Below are 16619 nucleotides of genomic sequence, written 5' to 3' on the forward strand. Positions count from 1 at the left end.
AGGGTGGAGATGGATGGCAGGAGAGAGATCACTTGATCATTACCTGTTAGGTTCACTCCCTCTGGGGCACCTGGCATTGGCTACTGTCGGTAGACAGGATACTGGGCTAGATGGACCTTTGGTCTGACACGGTACGGCCGTTCTTATTTTATATTTATATGCTAGCCAGCATATATTAGTCAACAAATATAAATGAGACCATGCAGAAATAGAAAATAATAGTGGGCCAGATCCTCAGTTTGTGTCCATTAGCATAGCTTCATTGACATCAATATAGTCATGCAAATTTACATCAGTTGAGGTTCTGGGCTTATGTCTTTTACTGATTCTAAATCACAACTGATTTTTTCCCCTTAGCAGAAGAGGATCTCTCTTCTGCAAGCTAACTGCCTCTGCTTCACATGCTACATGCCCTTGTGGCCTCTCTCACTCTCTCTAGACCCTGTGTCCTGTAGAGCTAAATTATGCAGCAGGGTTGCTGGAATTATGTGGCAGCAGGCTCACTGGGATCACGCAATGCTCTCCCCACCTTCTCACCTTCCCTAGTCAAGTCAGTGCAGAATTCCTTGTGTATATTTCACCCCCAATTCAATGTAATGCTCCTTCTCCGCTTACGCTAATCAATGTGTAGCAAGATTTCTGTAGCGGCAGTGCATTGGGGAAATTATAAAGGGTTACTGACTGAAGTATCCTTTGTTCTCTGGGTGTATCGACTTTGCAGGACCACCTGTGTGGAAGTCATCTCAAAGCAGTCAGCTTTTGGGAGAGTGTGTGCAGTCCCATTCGGTCCCAGAATTCTAGAGCCACGGGTCTGAAAGCCCCTGCCTCCCCCAACACATCCTTTAAAGCTCTGCTGTAGAGGGGAGGGGAAAGGGCCATGCTGGCTCTGCAGAGGTGGTACATTTGGAGAACCAAAGTTACGTTGGTTAGTATGCTCTTTCTGACATTGCCCCATCAGCTAACAATGAAGAGGGACAGGGAGAACAACAGTGACGGTTCCAGGGTGAACTGTACCTTCGTCTCCTCACTCCATCCCACCATGGGAACTCCTTTCAGGGGACAAGCCCATCACCTGCACGTCTCTCAGAGAGTGGAGTCCCACGATTCATCCCAGCTTTAGACCAGGTCCCCAGGTTATCCCAGCCCTGTTTACCAACCACGTTTCCTCAGCAGGTCCAATTCAGTTTGGCTCCTGCTATATGCTCCCCTCAGCTGTGAACAGTAGGGCTTTGTCTACACTAGAAAGGGTTTGCCAGCAGAGATGTGGTGGGCAAACTTTTTGGCCTGAGGGCCACATCAGGGTTCCGAAACTGTATGGCGGGCTGGGTAGGGAAGGCTGTAGCTCCCAAAACAACCTGGCCCCAACTCCCTATCCCCCCCCCCCCCCCCCCCCCCCCGACCGCCCCCCCAGAACCTCTGCCCCATCCAACTACCCCTGCTCCTGTCCCCTGACTGCCCCCCGCAACCCCCTGCCCATTATCCAACCCCTCCCCCGCTCCCCACCCCGTTACCATACCGCTCAGAGCACCAGGACTGGCAGCCATGCCGCCGCGCTGCCTGGCAGGAGCTCGCAGCCCCGCCCCCCAGAGCACCGGCAGCACGGCAAGCTGAGGCTGCAGGGGAGGGGGGACAGCAGGGGCGGGGCCGGGAGCTCAAGGGACGGGCAGGACAGTCCCATGGGCCGGATGTGGCCCACGGGCTGTAGTTTGCCCACCTCTGCAGTAGAGCTATACCTCTACCAGTCAAGCTATACTGGCAAACCCTCCTAGTGGAGACAGAGCTTATACCAGGAAGAGAGTGATTTTGCTGGTATAGGTCATACCAATTCCCTGAATGGAATAAGCTCTACCCAGAAAAGTACTTTTTTGCTGCTATAACTGCATCTCTAGTAGGGCTTTTGCCAGAATAGCTGTGTCAATCCGGGCTACGAAAAATAACCCCCCTGACTAACAAAGCTATCGAGGCAAAAGTTTTAAGCATTCCCCAGGACTAGGTACACGCACTAATACCAAGCAGTTTCCGACAAGCAAAATATTATTTATTTATCCATAGAAACGCAGCAACTAGAGAGGAAAGGATTTAAACAACACATATTTTGTCAGGTCAGGAAGCCCTGAGCCCCACCCTCTTCCCCATTTGCCATGGCAGAAGGAACCCAGGGAGGAGGCGGTAAGACAAAGATCAAACACGTACATAAGAAAAAAACAACTATGAACATAAAAAGTGGCTCCTTTGCTCAATCCACTAACCCTTCTTCCCTACCCAACACAAAGTAAACCTCAGCCACTAAGGAGAATTCAGGCCAGATTTAAAGGAACTCAGGACCAGATTTTCAAGGGTTCAGCACCCACAAGGGGCAGGGGGGCATTTGCCAGAGCGCTGAGCTGCCATTTTGACACCTAAATAAGGGCCAGGTTTTCAAAAGCACTCGGTACTCAGTCTGCAGCCAATCTGCTGAGTGCTTTGAAAATCTAGCTACTTATTCTGGGGCACCAGAAAAATCTGGTTGCAGTTGTGGGTAATGATCACTTACGAAAGTCTAGCCCTGTCTGCAGCTACTGGACAGGCAAAGTCATTTTCACTTGTCTGACAGCAGTGTCATAGCCCTGGTCAAGATCCCCCTGCTGGCCAGGCTGCTGTGCGTAAACCCACATGCTCTGCCCATGTGCATTCATAAGCTTCCCTTTGTCTGAGCAGACTTCAGTCGCTGTCTTTTTTTTTTTTTTTTTGGCCTCTCTGGCACACTTCCAGGGCACAGATTCTCTGTCTGGTACCCATCTGGAAGTAGGACCCAACACCCCAGCAGCCCTAGGCCTCCAGGCCCTGTGCGGACCCTCTGAGCTTAAGCACCCCTTTCTCAGCGCTCCACTTTGTGGACGCTCTAGTTTACGGTTTAATCCTTCAGAGAGTCGTGACAGTTGAAGCAAATGGAGACAGGCTTTGCTGAAGGGTTCCTGAACCCATTCACTCTACACCTTAGACAGCTCAAGAGAGATGCAGAAGTAGGCAAAACAACATATACTTCTATGCCCTTCCCTGCCTCAGTTTCCTCATCACTCTTGAGCATTCTGTGGGATTTGACCAGAGTCCCCTCTTCTGGACTTTACTCCTCCAGCGCATACTTCTCTTCCTGCTCTGGTCAGTGAGTGACAGCAGCTCTGAGCAGACCTGGTCCTTTCATAGACTTTCAGACCCCTTTATCACATGACCCTTCTGGTCACTCTCAAGCCCCCTGTCAGGTGACCAGTTGCCTAGTTACCAACTTGGACCGGTTTTTCTGGGCAGTAGCTAGCATGATGTATTGAAAACTGTGTTAAAATTGTGATCACTTTAAAATTCTCAGGGGGTTTTCTAGTCCTGCTTGCAGAGTAGGGGGCTTTCTAGACATGCATGTCGGTTTGCAGACAGACAGCTACAGTAAGGTTGGGTGAGTTATGCCTCTATTTTTCTTAAGGGTTAGGGTTCTTGTGTTTTATTCTGGATTCTAAGAAATACAGTCGTGTTACATTGCAACCTTCCAACAAGAGAATTTTATGTTTCTTATCCAACTTCTCTGCGTGTACACTGCAAAACATAACAGCCAGTTTATCAACCTAGAGTGACTCCATTTGACTAGAAGACCATCAAAATGTAATGACCCACCACTGTTAACCCTGGGTCAACACCCCTTGGAATTTCAGTCCAACACTCAGATAAAAAGACAGCAGAGGGCACAGACCCACCTTGCAATCAAAACGGAGATGATCGTTTGCGATAGAAACATGCAGAGAGTTCATAATGTCAATCAGAATTCCAAGGCAGGCAGGCAGACAGATGGTGGATAATTTTTCCCTCTCTGCTGGTAACAGCAAAGGTGTAGTGGAACAATTTGCCTGGAATGCTTGGATGGTCAGAGAGTGTGAATCATCATGTTCATTGGCACTGAGGATTAACAGTGCGTCTCTTCAGGATTCCTGTTTACAAGCTTAAAACAATCACTAGCAACACTTTTTAGTGCGCAGCACTTCCGGGTATTGCCAGAATATCAGACATCTGCGTAGGCACATGCTGGCCCGGTAGGGGTTTACTTCTGAACGATGTTTGTATTGTCTGAGCAAATCAACACCAACATGACTGACCATCCACCACAGCAGCTGGTTCCTGGATAGCTTAGTGTTTTAAGCCTGGCAATTTTGTGCCTATAGTGAGAGCGTATGATTGCCTTGACCAGATCTAGTGAGTAATAATAATCATTTTGCAGTTAATGGATCTGAAGCAACCACCCGCGAGAACTGCAAATTTTTGGTCCCCAGATTTTTTTTTAATTAAAGGTCAAAATGATTCTTTTTCTTCATCAGATTTTCCTTCCTTTTAGGTTAATAGGATTCAGAATTGTATGACTGCTGCGACAACTGGGGGGTGCCGTGTGGTCTAATGAGCAGAGTACCGGGACTGGGAGTCAGGAGACCTGGGTTTTATTCCTGGCATTGCCATTGACCTGCAGCAAGTCGTCCTTCTAAATAAGAAACAAAGGACTTGCAATGTGATGACGAAGGTAAGCAGTAGGGCCAGGTTCCCCATTGCCCTGCACCTTGTGTTGTCATTACACCTGTGTGAATGAATGCAGAGAAGGGTGTAGAACTGTGCAAAGTGAGAGTAAAATGCTACTGCTGTAAATGACTCCACAAAATGCATGGGAATGAAGAATTAGGCCTGAATTAATGTTTTGCATGGAAAGACAGGACCAGAGCCACAGATGATGCAAATTGGCATGGCAACAATGGAGCTACACCAGTTTACACCAGCTGAGGATCTGACCCATTGTCTCCAGTATGTTTCCTCTGTAGTAGTACTTTGCTCAAGCACGTCTTGTTCCTCACTCACTCAGTGCATTAGACCCCTATAATTATATAGGATTGTTAGCACCTTTGATTGATAGAACACCTTTCATTGCAGGAGATCTGTGTTCAGCCCATAGGCACCTCCCACCCACTCACACTGGGGGTGGAACATGGCAGCTATTCTATGCCAGCAACTCCATTACTGAGGGGCAGCGAAGAATAACGTAGTCAACTGAGACTGCAGAGGGGAATGAAGGAGGCAGAATGCTATAGCACAAGTTGGCACCTGGTCAGGAATTTGGTTAACTGTTCTTGCAAACAAAACAAACAAACCAAACCACCCTGTGCTAGGTCATGCCCATGGGAGGGCACTCAGCAGCACTCAGTTTTACATCTTATCCAAAAGAACTTACAAGGTTTTCCAGCTGACAGCGTTCCAAGCTCGGCTACAAGTTCTGAAGAGGCTGAGGTGTCAAATTCCTCACCACCAGAACCCTGCAAGGTAAAAGCCTCTTTCCGACAGACCTTTTCCTAGCTTCCCACCACACTACCCCCTCTCGCTCGACTGTCTCCATCTCTGGCCCCCTCTCTCCATACAGCTGTCAGCTTAGCTTTCTGATTTCTTCTTTGGACAGCTGATTTCTCCAGCGAGTAGGCAAGCCAGCTCCTATGCCCCTTTGGGCCTGTCCTTTGCATCCAGAGAGGTGTGGTGGTAGGCCGTACCATGAGTATCCTGGCCATGCTGCTGTCGAAGAGCACTCCTGTGTGGCAAGAAGGATAAGAAACAAGCAAGACAGCTGGGGCTGAAAATCGGCATAGATCCATGGAAGTTAATGCCAGTTACACCAGCAGAGGATCTTGACCCAGGTTTGGAAAAAAACACTCCAAGTCTGTCTCTGTCCTCTGCCAGCTAGATCTGATGTGGTTCCTGAACACCTTTGACCTAAACATCAAAGTAAGTCGGGCACTATACCCAGCTGTTGCATTGAACATAACAGCACAAACAAATGGATTTCAGCCAGTTTGCCTAACCAGTTCTAATTCAACTTCTGTCTGGACCTATTTTTCTGTCCCCACATTGCTGCAGAGTCAGAGGGCCCAATCCTTAGCAGGCGTAAGTTAACATCGCTCCATTGAGCTGGCTCAGATGTTCTGATTTCAGGTTAGTCAATCCGCCAAGCAAGTGCCATGTTCTTTATTAGCGGTGGGAACACTAGAACAATTTAAGAAGCTCATAGAAAAAGTTCCTTCCTCCCCCTAGCCTCCCTATAAGACTAACTTTCAACTTCAGTCCAGTCTCTCCCTCCAAGCCTATGGGGAATTTTCAAACTCCTTGCAAGGTGGATACTGCTGCTGAGTCTTGACATATTCTCTTAGTGCTGGTACCATGTTGTTTTAGCACAGACAGATGTGTATAGACGCTGGTGCAGTCAACAAGTGATGATCTGTAGTGAGCTTCACATGAGCCCCACGTCTTTGTGATACGCAAACTGGCTGATGCTGCATCCCGTTTTGCCACATGTCAGCAGTCGGCGGGTTTTCATATTTTATATTTGCTGCCCCTTGAGATTTCCAGCATGGCCTCTCCATCAACTTCTAACTGCAGAAGTAATCGCACGTACAGTGAGATAATGACCACTGCGCAGGGTGGAGGGCCAACAGATATTTTTCTCTTTCCCCTGTCCTGCAGGCATTGCTTGATCATCTTACTGAGCTCTTGTGCCTGGAGGGGTCTGACTTCACGCAGCACACGGCCAAAACTGGGGGCTGCACGATGGAAGCTCAATGGCTGCTCATTGTTAACAGTGAGTGCTGGCAGTGCAGGGCTGGTGTATTGCAGTTAAACACAAGCAGCCAACCCCCTAATGTCAGTTCTGCTTACTCAGTTCTGCCAAAGGTGAGCATCACCCATGGAGCCCACCACCTGGACTTTCAGGAGCTAACCCACAGCACAGAGACCATCCAACCCCCTAACCAATGCTGAGCCCCACAGATGGAAGAGGAGCCAGAGGGGCTACTCCAATTTACAGTGCCTATTGGGCTGTGTCACTCATGGTGCGGAATCACTACTGTAGCACCATTATGGAGACGGCCCAATGGCATTCTCCCTACACCAGGGCTTGCAAAAGGAGCTGTCCAGGGCTGATTCTGCCGACCCCAGACTGTTTCTGGGATGGGGGAATTCTTCCCACCCCCTCGAGGCATCTGTCTAGCCCCATACGCTGCCACAGTGACATATAAGGGCTGGGATGGGCAGAGAATCTCTCCCAGAATTTGGTCACCACCGCAAAAACTACTAATTAAAGTGGGAAAGGAAATGGTTACATTCAGATTGCCGTTTACTGACTGAACCTGGACTAAAGTAAGACGTAACCTACCCTTTGTTCCTGTGATGAATCTGGTTCAATGTCCAGGCAAACTGATGCCCAATAGGCAGATCCTACTGTAGGCAGTTACTCCATCAAAGGGTATGGGTCAAGTCAAGGACTGACAGCTACAACCCCCTCCCCCCACCCCATATCTTGCTATGGCACGTAGGATTGCCGCTTAAGCAGCTACCCCGGTCAGCAAAGCAATTAGTGTGACCTTACACGTTCTAATAGAAACAACCCCAGCAGGATGAAACAGCTTGCATTCACAGGGCTCCGGCTCCACAAAAGACGTTAATGACACAGGGGCAGAGGAGCCAAGTGTGGGCAAGGAGACACGCAGAACAAAAGAGGCAAGCAGCCTGGGCAGCTGTATTAATAGCAACAACCTAGCACCAGCCATGGGCACAGCCGTCTTTGTTTGTAGTGGTGCAGCTGTCCTTCTCATTGCTGGCCTTAGCAATTTTGCGTGACCCTGCAAAAGAGTTTCAACACCCCATCCCCACAAACATAGCCTCCTCCTTCCTGCCATGAGCAATGGCACCACAATACATGGGGCCGAGGGCTGGGCTGAGGGAGGTGCAGTGAAATAATTCCTTGGGGCATTCTTGCACTTAAATGACACATTGTATGAATGTGCTGATCAATGGGCTAGGGGTTAGTATGCTGCCCTAGGACTCAACAGCCCAGGGTTCAAATCCCTACTCTGCCACAGACTTTGGATAAGTCACTGGGCCTCAGTCCGCCCCTGTAAAAAGGGGGTAACAGCACTCCCACTGGTGTGTGAGGATAAATTTATTAATGATTGTAAGGTGCTCAGAGACTACAGTGACCAGGGCCAAACACATATCTAAGATAGATCTAAGCTGCTTGGGCTGGACACTGCACTGTCACCAGTGTTCTAAAACTGCACAACATGCCCCCCATGTTCGCTGTTTTCAGATACCTCTGTTTTGTGGGCGTCCATCTTCAGACACAAAGCAGGCTAGTGTGCAAAGAGTGAGCCTGTATCAGAAAACTGGGGAGCTCAGAGAGGGATGCTCTTCAAAATCAGGGGAATTTTCAAAGCTATGGGCAAGCAGTACAGGATTTCTGAATGTTTGCTCCCTGCTCTGACTTCAGGAGTTGCCTGATGCTAACTACACATTCAGCGTCCAGATAGTGCTTGCTTCCCTGGGGCAATATATTGCACTATTCCAGGTAGGATGACCAGACGTCCCAATATTACGGTGTCTGTCCCATGTCCCGACCGGGCTAGCATTTTGCTCTGCCGGCGGGCTAGCATTTCAGCAGGAGGCTGAGCAGAGTCTATGTGGTGACCATTGTGTAATGGGGGGAGCACACGTAGACCCAGGAGACAGACCGACGGTATCAGAAACGCAAACGCCACTTGGGGCAGTATCGACAACTCATCCCGTCAGCTATATGCCTGCTCAAAAGAGAAGTGATGCAGAAAAAGGGGACTATTGCAGCAGACTTTAACCCCAAATCCTTACATGAAAAGAAAGGGCTAGACGACAGCAGGAAATAACAACTGCCAGCAGCATCTGGGACCAGTGAGCAGCATATTGAAGCAGGGGCAGTCACCTGTGTCATGGTAAGTTCTGATCTGGGATCTTTATGTGAAGATGGGGAGAGGGCAGAGTTGCTCTGTATGAAATGGACTAGCTTCTGTGGTTGAAAATGTACAAACAATAACCAGGGACGGCATTGACTGAACACTACTCAGCTTTCCATGTTTACAAGAAATCAACACTACATTGCGTGCTATGCATCACCTGCCATGCATGCCCTGCAGTCAATTAAAAGGATGGGCCCAGAACTGAAGAGTACTCTTCTCTCTTCCTAGTTCTACCTGATGTACTAAAAGATTCCTTGGATGCACCAGAAATGTGTCTCTCTCAGCAGCAAGATCTGGCCTAAAATCAGAAGGAAAATTGATCACTTTAGATATCTCAGAAGGGGAGTCAATGGCTAGGCACATGGCTCATGGGCAGAGAGTAGTGTGCCTATCTGACCAATGGGTGAAGGAAGATGAAGGACTGATGGGAAAACAAGGTTCTCTCATTGGCTACAGGCAAATCAACCAAAATAGAGACCTTACTATGCTGGATAACAACAGCCTGAGCTGTTCATGTCAGAATGTACAGTCAAATTAAACCCGAATGACCTAAATACTTAACCAGGCATCTCCATAGCTCCTGCACACCCCCTCACTCATGCCCACTGCAGGTACGTCTCACTGACAGCAAAGAGAAGGGACCCCCTGATGAACTGCGTACATCTGCCTTATCAAAAAGCCACCTACAGGCCTAGACACAAATGTCTCTCAGCTCGTGCAGGAGGTCACACCATTCCCTGATGTCCTTCCTTTAAACAAGCCGACGTTTCAGATACTGGCTGTGGCTCACGTATTCACAGTACGATCATTGCAGACCCCCTGTTGGGTTCTGCAAGATGCACTCCCTCATACCCAGCTGTGTATGCACGTACCGGTCTCACAGGCTGATGGCCCTGCACAACGTAGCAGAACCAAAGACATACACTGAACCGGAGAGGAGAACAGCTTAAACGAGTAAGTCGACAGAAGGAAAAAGAACAAACTGTTGTGATACTCAGAGGCTGACACATGGATCAAAGCAAACACCATCCCTTAGCAGGAACGATTTGTGTTTCCACTGTCAGTTGTTCTTGGGCAGCCCCAAAATGAGCTCTGCACTCTCCTGCTGAAACACACACCAACCGCAAAACATGTAGGGAACAGATAGAATTCAACAGCCCCTTATCTCGGCAGCACGCCAACCAAACCACAAGGCTACTGCCAGTGGGGAGCCAGCACCACAAGGACAACGGTACTCGGGGAAGGAAGACTACAGAGAGCCAGTGCTCAACACTACACAAATTGTGCAAGAAGAGGCAAAGGGCGCCGCAGCAGCCAGTTTCTATTAAATGCAATAGATTCTATCCAGCCAGGAACCAAAGCATGTATCACTCCCTCCCTCTCCACAGCCTGGCTTGGCCAAAAACTGCTACTCCATATGGGAAGACCCATAATGTCTCAATCCTATTTGACAAAAATAGCCAGCTATTCAGAGCCATGGCTTAAAAGCAATAAGAATGTAGGAACTGACAGACTGGAGCAGATCCAGGGTCCATCTAGTCTAGTATCCTGTCTCTGATAGTTACCAATACCAGATCCTTCAGAGACAGGGTGTAAGAAATCCTGCAGAGGCAGCTATGGGATAATCTGCCTCCAAGAAAAATTCCCTCCTAAACCCCAGTAGTTAGAGGTTGGTTTGTGCCCTGAAGCAGTTTGTATCCTTTCCAAACTCCTCATTTTGTTTGTTGGGTTTTTTTTTTAAATGCTTTCCTTGCTATTGTAGCTCTTGATAGTCTTGTCATCTAATTCAATCCTGTTTTTGAATCCTGCTAAGCTCTTGGCCTCAATGACATCTTGTGGCAATGAGTTCCACAGGCCAAGCATGTACCAAGTAAAAAAAGTTTACACTCTTATAAAGTTTTAAATCTGTGCATTTCCCTTTGGCAGTTCTTGTTTCTGTATTGAGAGACAGGTTGAATAGAAATGCCTGATCTAATATCTCCAGACCATTCATTATTTGGCTCTTGTTTCTCTCCTCTCTAAGGAGAAACAGTCCCCAGTCTTTTCACTCTCTCTTCCCATGGAAGTATTTCCATGTTTCTAATCACATATCTCAGGACACACTTATTCCTGCTGTATCCTTTTAGAAAGAGAGGATGCCCAGACCTGAAAACAGTATTCTACACAAGGGCTTATGATCAGTTGTATATTGGCAATAATATTTTCTGTTAGGGCTGGTTTAAAGTTCTCTCTCAAAATTGTTTGTTGATAGGGAAAAAAAGGGTTTCCAGATAAACTAGATTTTCACAAAAAGTATCTGCTTTCCACAGAAAATTTCAGTTTTTCGTCAATCAAACACTCAAGATTCGATTTTTTTCTAATCTGAAATGGTGCTGAGATCACTCATGGGAGTTGTAGTTTGGATGCCTCATGTTCTCATTTTTCTTTTATGGGCCAGGCTCCTCATCCAGACTTCATCTCCCATGATGCACTGTATCCATGCAACTGCCATGATGCAACACCTCCCACCAACAAAAGGGGAGACCATGGTGCATCATGGGAAATGTAGTCCAACCAGGAAGTTGGCTTACAGAGAATAGGAGCATACGACACCTGAACTACAGCTTCCATGAGGCACCATAGCTGCATTTCAGAATGAAAATATTTCAGGGTTTGGCTGAAACATTTCAAATTTCAATTTTTAGCTGAAAATCTGATCATTTTGTTTTTTTGAAGTTTTCCACAGAAAATGTCTGAAAAAAGCCCATGTTTCCTACCAACTCAATTCTCTATCCTATTCTTTATGCATCCTAACTTTCTAGTTGTTTTGGTTTGGGATTTTTTGGCCATCACTGAGCATTTGAGTTGAAGCCTTGGTGTTTTCCAGATCATTAGGGTCCTTTGAGAGCCTACTTCATCGTATCCGCACAACGACACTGTTTTTGATAAAATTGCTTTGAAGTATCCACCATCAGAATGCCTTGCAGCTGTTGCTGTGCCAGTGAATTGGAGGAGTTGTGAAACACCAACCCAGTACTGCCAAGGTAATTTCCAAACCAGAGGCACTGCACTGTGAGATGCAGTTAGGAGGACTGGCTGAATGGATGCAGGTGCAGTGCTTGTGACATCTTGTCTATATGAGGAGGACAGCGTGATTCACTACATCAATCCAACGTGGCCTAGGGAAAGCTCTGCTCCCAGATATTGTAATCAACTGTTACAACTAAGACTGGGTGAGTACTGTGAAAAAATTAAATGTGAATATCCATTTGAATCCATTTTAAAACGTTTAATTCCACTGTGTGTTTGCTTCCTATGAATAGTCCAGCAAACAAGGAATCTTCATAGAAACAGCATATTTCAAAGTAATTATGGAAAGGGAGGGTTTGCAGAAAGTTAATTTTTCATTGATAAATCACAAGTCTTCACAATGGAAACTTAATTCTAAGAGTTACACTTAGCCAATCAGAGAAGAGAAAGCAGCACATGTGACCCACATGGTCCAGTGAAGACAGCCTGAATTTCAAGTAGCATATATTGGTAACAAACTGGTCAGGAATAAGCTGTAGACCAGGGGTTGGCAACGTTCGGCACGCGGCTCGCCAGGGTAAGCACCCTGGAGGGCCGGGCCAGTTTATTTACCTGTTGACGCGGCAAGTTCGGCCAATCGCGGCCCCCAGTAACCGCGGTTCGCCATCCCAGGCCAATGGGGGCGGCGGGAAGCCATGGCCAGCACATCCCTCGCCTGCGCCATTTCTCACCGCCCCCATTGGCCCAGGACGGCGAACCACGGCCAGTGGGGGCCGCGATCGGCCGAACCTGCCGTGTCAGCAGGTAAATAAACTGGCCTGGCCGGCCAGGGTGCTTACCCTGGTGAGCCATGTGCCAAATGTTGCCGACCCCTGCTGTAGACCAAGAATTCTTTGCAGAAATTATTCAGTGAACAACATTGATTTTTCCCAGATGTGTTTGTTGTTCAATCTGTTCATGGACAATTCTTGAACAGGAAAAGAGACATAGTTCATTGGCTTCATCGTTTGTTGCAAATGATGCACTCTGCTCTAATGACAAGAGTGCTTGTGAAACTCCTGGGATAGCTGTTGGATGCAAAGAGATGAATGGGTATTGTAAACTCAAGATATTCCGTGCTGTGATTTCTTATGTTGGTTTGTAGTTATGGATTTCACTTTTCCTGTCTACAATCACAAAATGCTGTAGAGGAAACATGAAGATTAAATGGCTTATACAGAAAACCTATTCGTGAAAACTGACTCTAAGGCCTTGGTAGTACTGGCAGAACACTGAGTTACAACAAAGACATGATTGTTCGTGATAGCTGGTAGAACTCACAATCCAGTCTCTTTGAAATCTCATCTAGGTCCGTCTCTCTGGAGTTAAAGGCAACTGGAAGGTTGGTGGGGAGAAAAATGGTCTCTCTCTCTCTTATTCATTATACTTGAATACCCGTTACCCACAATCCTCTCTCTTGGTGACTCCAGATATGTCAAGTAACCTTTTGTCAGGCCCTCCTGACTGGCTGTTTTTTAAAAACTACCTTAAACTTAGGCTCTACCCTTCAATGCTTGCCATGTGGAAAGACACCATGGTCACCTAATGCCCAATCCAAGTCCCACTGAAGTCTTTGGATCAACAACAGTTGGAGTAGGATCAGGCCATTATCTGAATCAAATATCTTTCCATTCTTATTTGGGGTTGCAGCAACATCCTTTTGTTGGAGGACAGTAAATTTAATTACACTTCCAATAGATTCAGTTCATTAAATAATAAAGGAGTCTCCTCAGCTTACTTAGGAGAAGTGGGAAGTCTGCCTTCGCAAGGAGAGAAAAAGGTTGAAGCTTGTTCTCTTAGGCTGTCTCTCTGCACTAGCTTTCTCCCCCTACAAATCGCCAGCTGCTGTTACCTTGGGTTCAGTTTCACCAGTAGGCATAGCAGGAGATAAAGTCAATGCAGGGCTCCCAGGATCTCAAGCATTTTAAGCACCAGGCCTCCTAACCTGCTCAGAGCAGCTCTAGGGACTGTGATCACTTCTACCAGTGGCCACTGGTGTCTTGTCTCCATTAGTACTACCACTGTTGCTACCGCCACGGGAGCGGAACTGGGGGTAGCAGTGGGGGGAATTTGAGGAGTGTGTGCCAGTGGGACCCTCCTGCAGCAAGGTCCCAGCATCACAAAGACTCTCCACTAGAACTAAATCTCAATGAGTTACAGCAGAATGCTAGAAAAACATCTTCTCTCTCTAATCTCTGTCACCATCTGCAGTTCAGCTTTAAGATCCAGTTCAAAGTAAAGGGCTGGATCCTCACCTGCTGTAAAATCACCAGGGCCCACAATTTAGCAGAGCTTTTAAGCAGATGCTTAAATCCTTCCTTTTGAGCAAAGCAGCCCTCAGGGTAGGATTGTCAAAAGCTCATTAAGAAGTGAGGTACCCACGCGCCATTGACCCTAGATGGGAACTGGGAGCACTCTTGAGAATCCCATCCTTATCTTGGGCCCAACTTTAAGTTAAATTCAAGCATATGCTGAAGTGTTTTGCTGAACAATATGGACAGTTGAAGGAGAGCCATAGTGAGGATCTGCCTTCATAAAATACAAGATGTCACTATTATTAGTCTGCATAAGTAGAAGTCAAGAATATTAAGAACATAAGAAGGGCCATACTGGATCAGACTAATGGTTCATCTAGCCCAGTATCCTGGCTTCCAACAGTGGCCAATGCCAGCTGTTTCAGAGGGAATGAACAGAACAGGTAATCATCGAGTCAGCTTGGAAAAGAGGAGACTAAGGGGGGATATGATCGAGGTATATAAAATCATGAGTGATGTGGAGAAAGTAGATAAGGAAAAGTTATTTACTTATTCCCATAATACAAGAACTAGGGGTCACCAAATGAAATTAATAGGCAGCAGGTTTAAAACAAATAAAAGGAAGTTCTTCTTCACACAGTGCAAAGTCAACTTGTAGAACTCCTTGCCTGAGGAGGTTGTGAAGGCTAGGACTATAACAGCGTTTAAAAGAAAACTGGATAAATTCATGGAGGTTAAGTCCATTAATGGCTATTAGCCAGGATGGGTAAGGAATGGTGTCCCTAGCCTCTGTTTGTCAGAGGGTGGAGATGGATGGCAGAAGAGAGATCACTTGATCATTACCTGTTAGGTTCACTCCCTCTGGGGTACCTGGCATTGGCCACTGTCGGTAGACAGGATACTGGTTCTAGATGGACCTTTGGTCTGACCCAGTACGGCCATTCTTATGTTAAGTGATCCATCCCCTGTCACCCATTCAGTGATTTTGCAGCCACTCTGCCATTGGGTGAAATTTGAAAGTGCAGCATTCAGATTTGTGGATATTTTCAGGCATGTGAATGGGATAAAGGCCTTATAATCAATAAACTGGTTTTCACTCTGATAATATACTTTGAACTATTGCTCAGAAGTCTCTTGGCAATGCCATTAGAGCATCATTAGTGAATTATTGCTGGACCAGATTCATGAAAGCAAGATACTTAAGCACGTGCTTAACTTTAAGCATGTATGTAGTCCCACTGAACTGTTCATGTGCTTAAAATAGGTACATTCTTGAGTGCTAAGGAGACCTGGGTTCTATTCCCTGCTCTGCCACTGGCCTGCTGGGTGACATTAGTCAATTGGCCTGCTAAACCCAGGGTTGTGAGTTCAATATTTGAGCGGGCCACTTAGGGATCTGCGGCAAAAATCAGTACTTGGTCCTGCTAGTGAAGGCAGGGGGCTGGACTTGATGACCTTTCAGAGTCTCTTCCAGTTCTATGCGATAGGTATATCTCCATATATTAAGTCACTTCAGTCCAGATTCTCAAAGGTATTTTGGCACCTAAGTATCCTTTGAGGATCTAGACCTTCACAGATCTGTACCTCAGATTTTCTATCAGTAAAATGGGGATAATTACACTTGTCTCCGTTGGAAAGTGTTTTGAGATCTATTGATGAATAGTGCTATAGAAAAGCTAGATATTCTTATTATTTTCTATAATGTGCTAGATTTAAATTAGTTTATAATGACATATTTAGTAAATATCCCAATGTATTCTTTCCCCCTTTGCAGAGAGACGCACCTCTGAATGGTAATCTTTCGTAGTAATATTTTCAATGTTTCATAGGAGAATACCCATAGGGAATTATTATTACTAAATTATTTGTATGATCATAGCTTCTAGGAGCCCTAGTCATGGATCAGGACCCCATTGTGCTAGGCGCTGTACAAACTCAAACACAAAGATAGATAGTCCCTGCTCCAAAGAGCTTGCAAAGACAAGCGATAACAGATGGATACAGACAGACAGGGGAGCACAAGGAAATAATGAGACAAAATGGATCAGGCATCACTCTCAGTGCACCAGCAGGCAAGCTGCATGAACACTGTAATTGTATAAACTCTCATACTGTTTGATTATGTATTTTCAATGGAGAAATTTGGGCAAGATACTATAATTAACTCCTAAATTCATGTTTAGACACCTGTCTCCTATTTCAAAAGTCCTGAGCTCCTATTGACCTCAGAGAACTTCAGACAATGAACTAATTTGTGGAAAGTGTGATCTTGTTTTTGCACCAGTTTGTAAAGAGGTAAAAGAAAAGATTCAATTCAGTGAACAAACTGTTCATGGCCAGTAGTTTGCTTATCTCCTGTTTGAAATTATTGTATCCGTGGGGAGGGTCTGATCTGCAGTATATGGTGAAGTCGGTATAGAAAAAATTAAGTTAACACCTAAAACATCTCGCCAGGTTGTCGTCCCTTAATTAAACTGATTTCTTTTTTGGCAGCATGTGTGTTATT

Source organism: Trachemys scripta, chromosome 3 (assembly GCF_013100865.1).
Source record: "Trachemys scripta elegans isolate TJP31775 chromosome 3, CAS_Tse_1.0, whole genome shotgun sequence".
NCBI lineage: Eukaryota > Metazoa > Chordata > Testudines > Emydidae > Trachemys > Trachemys scripta.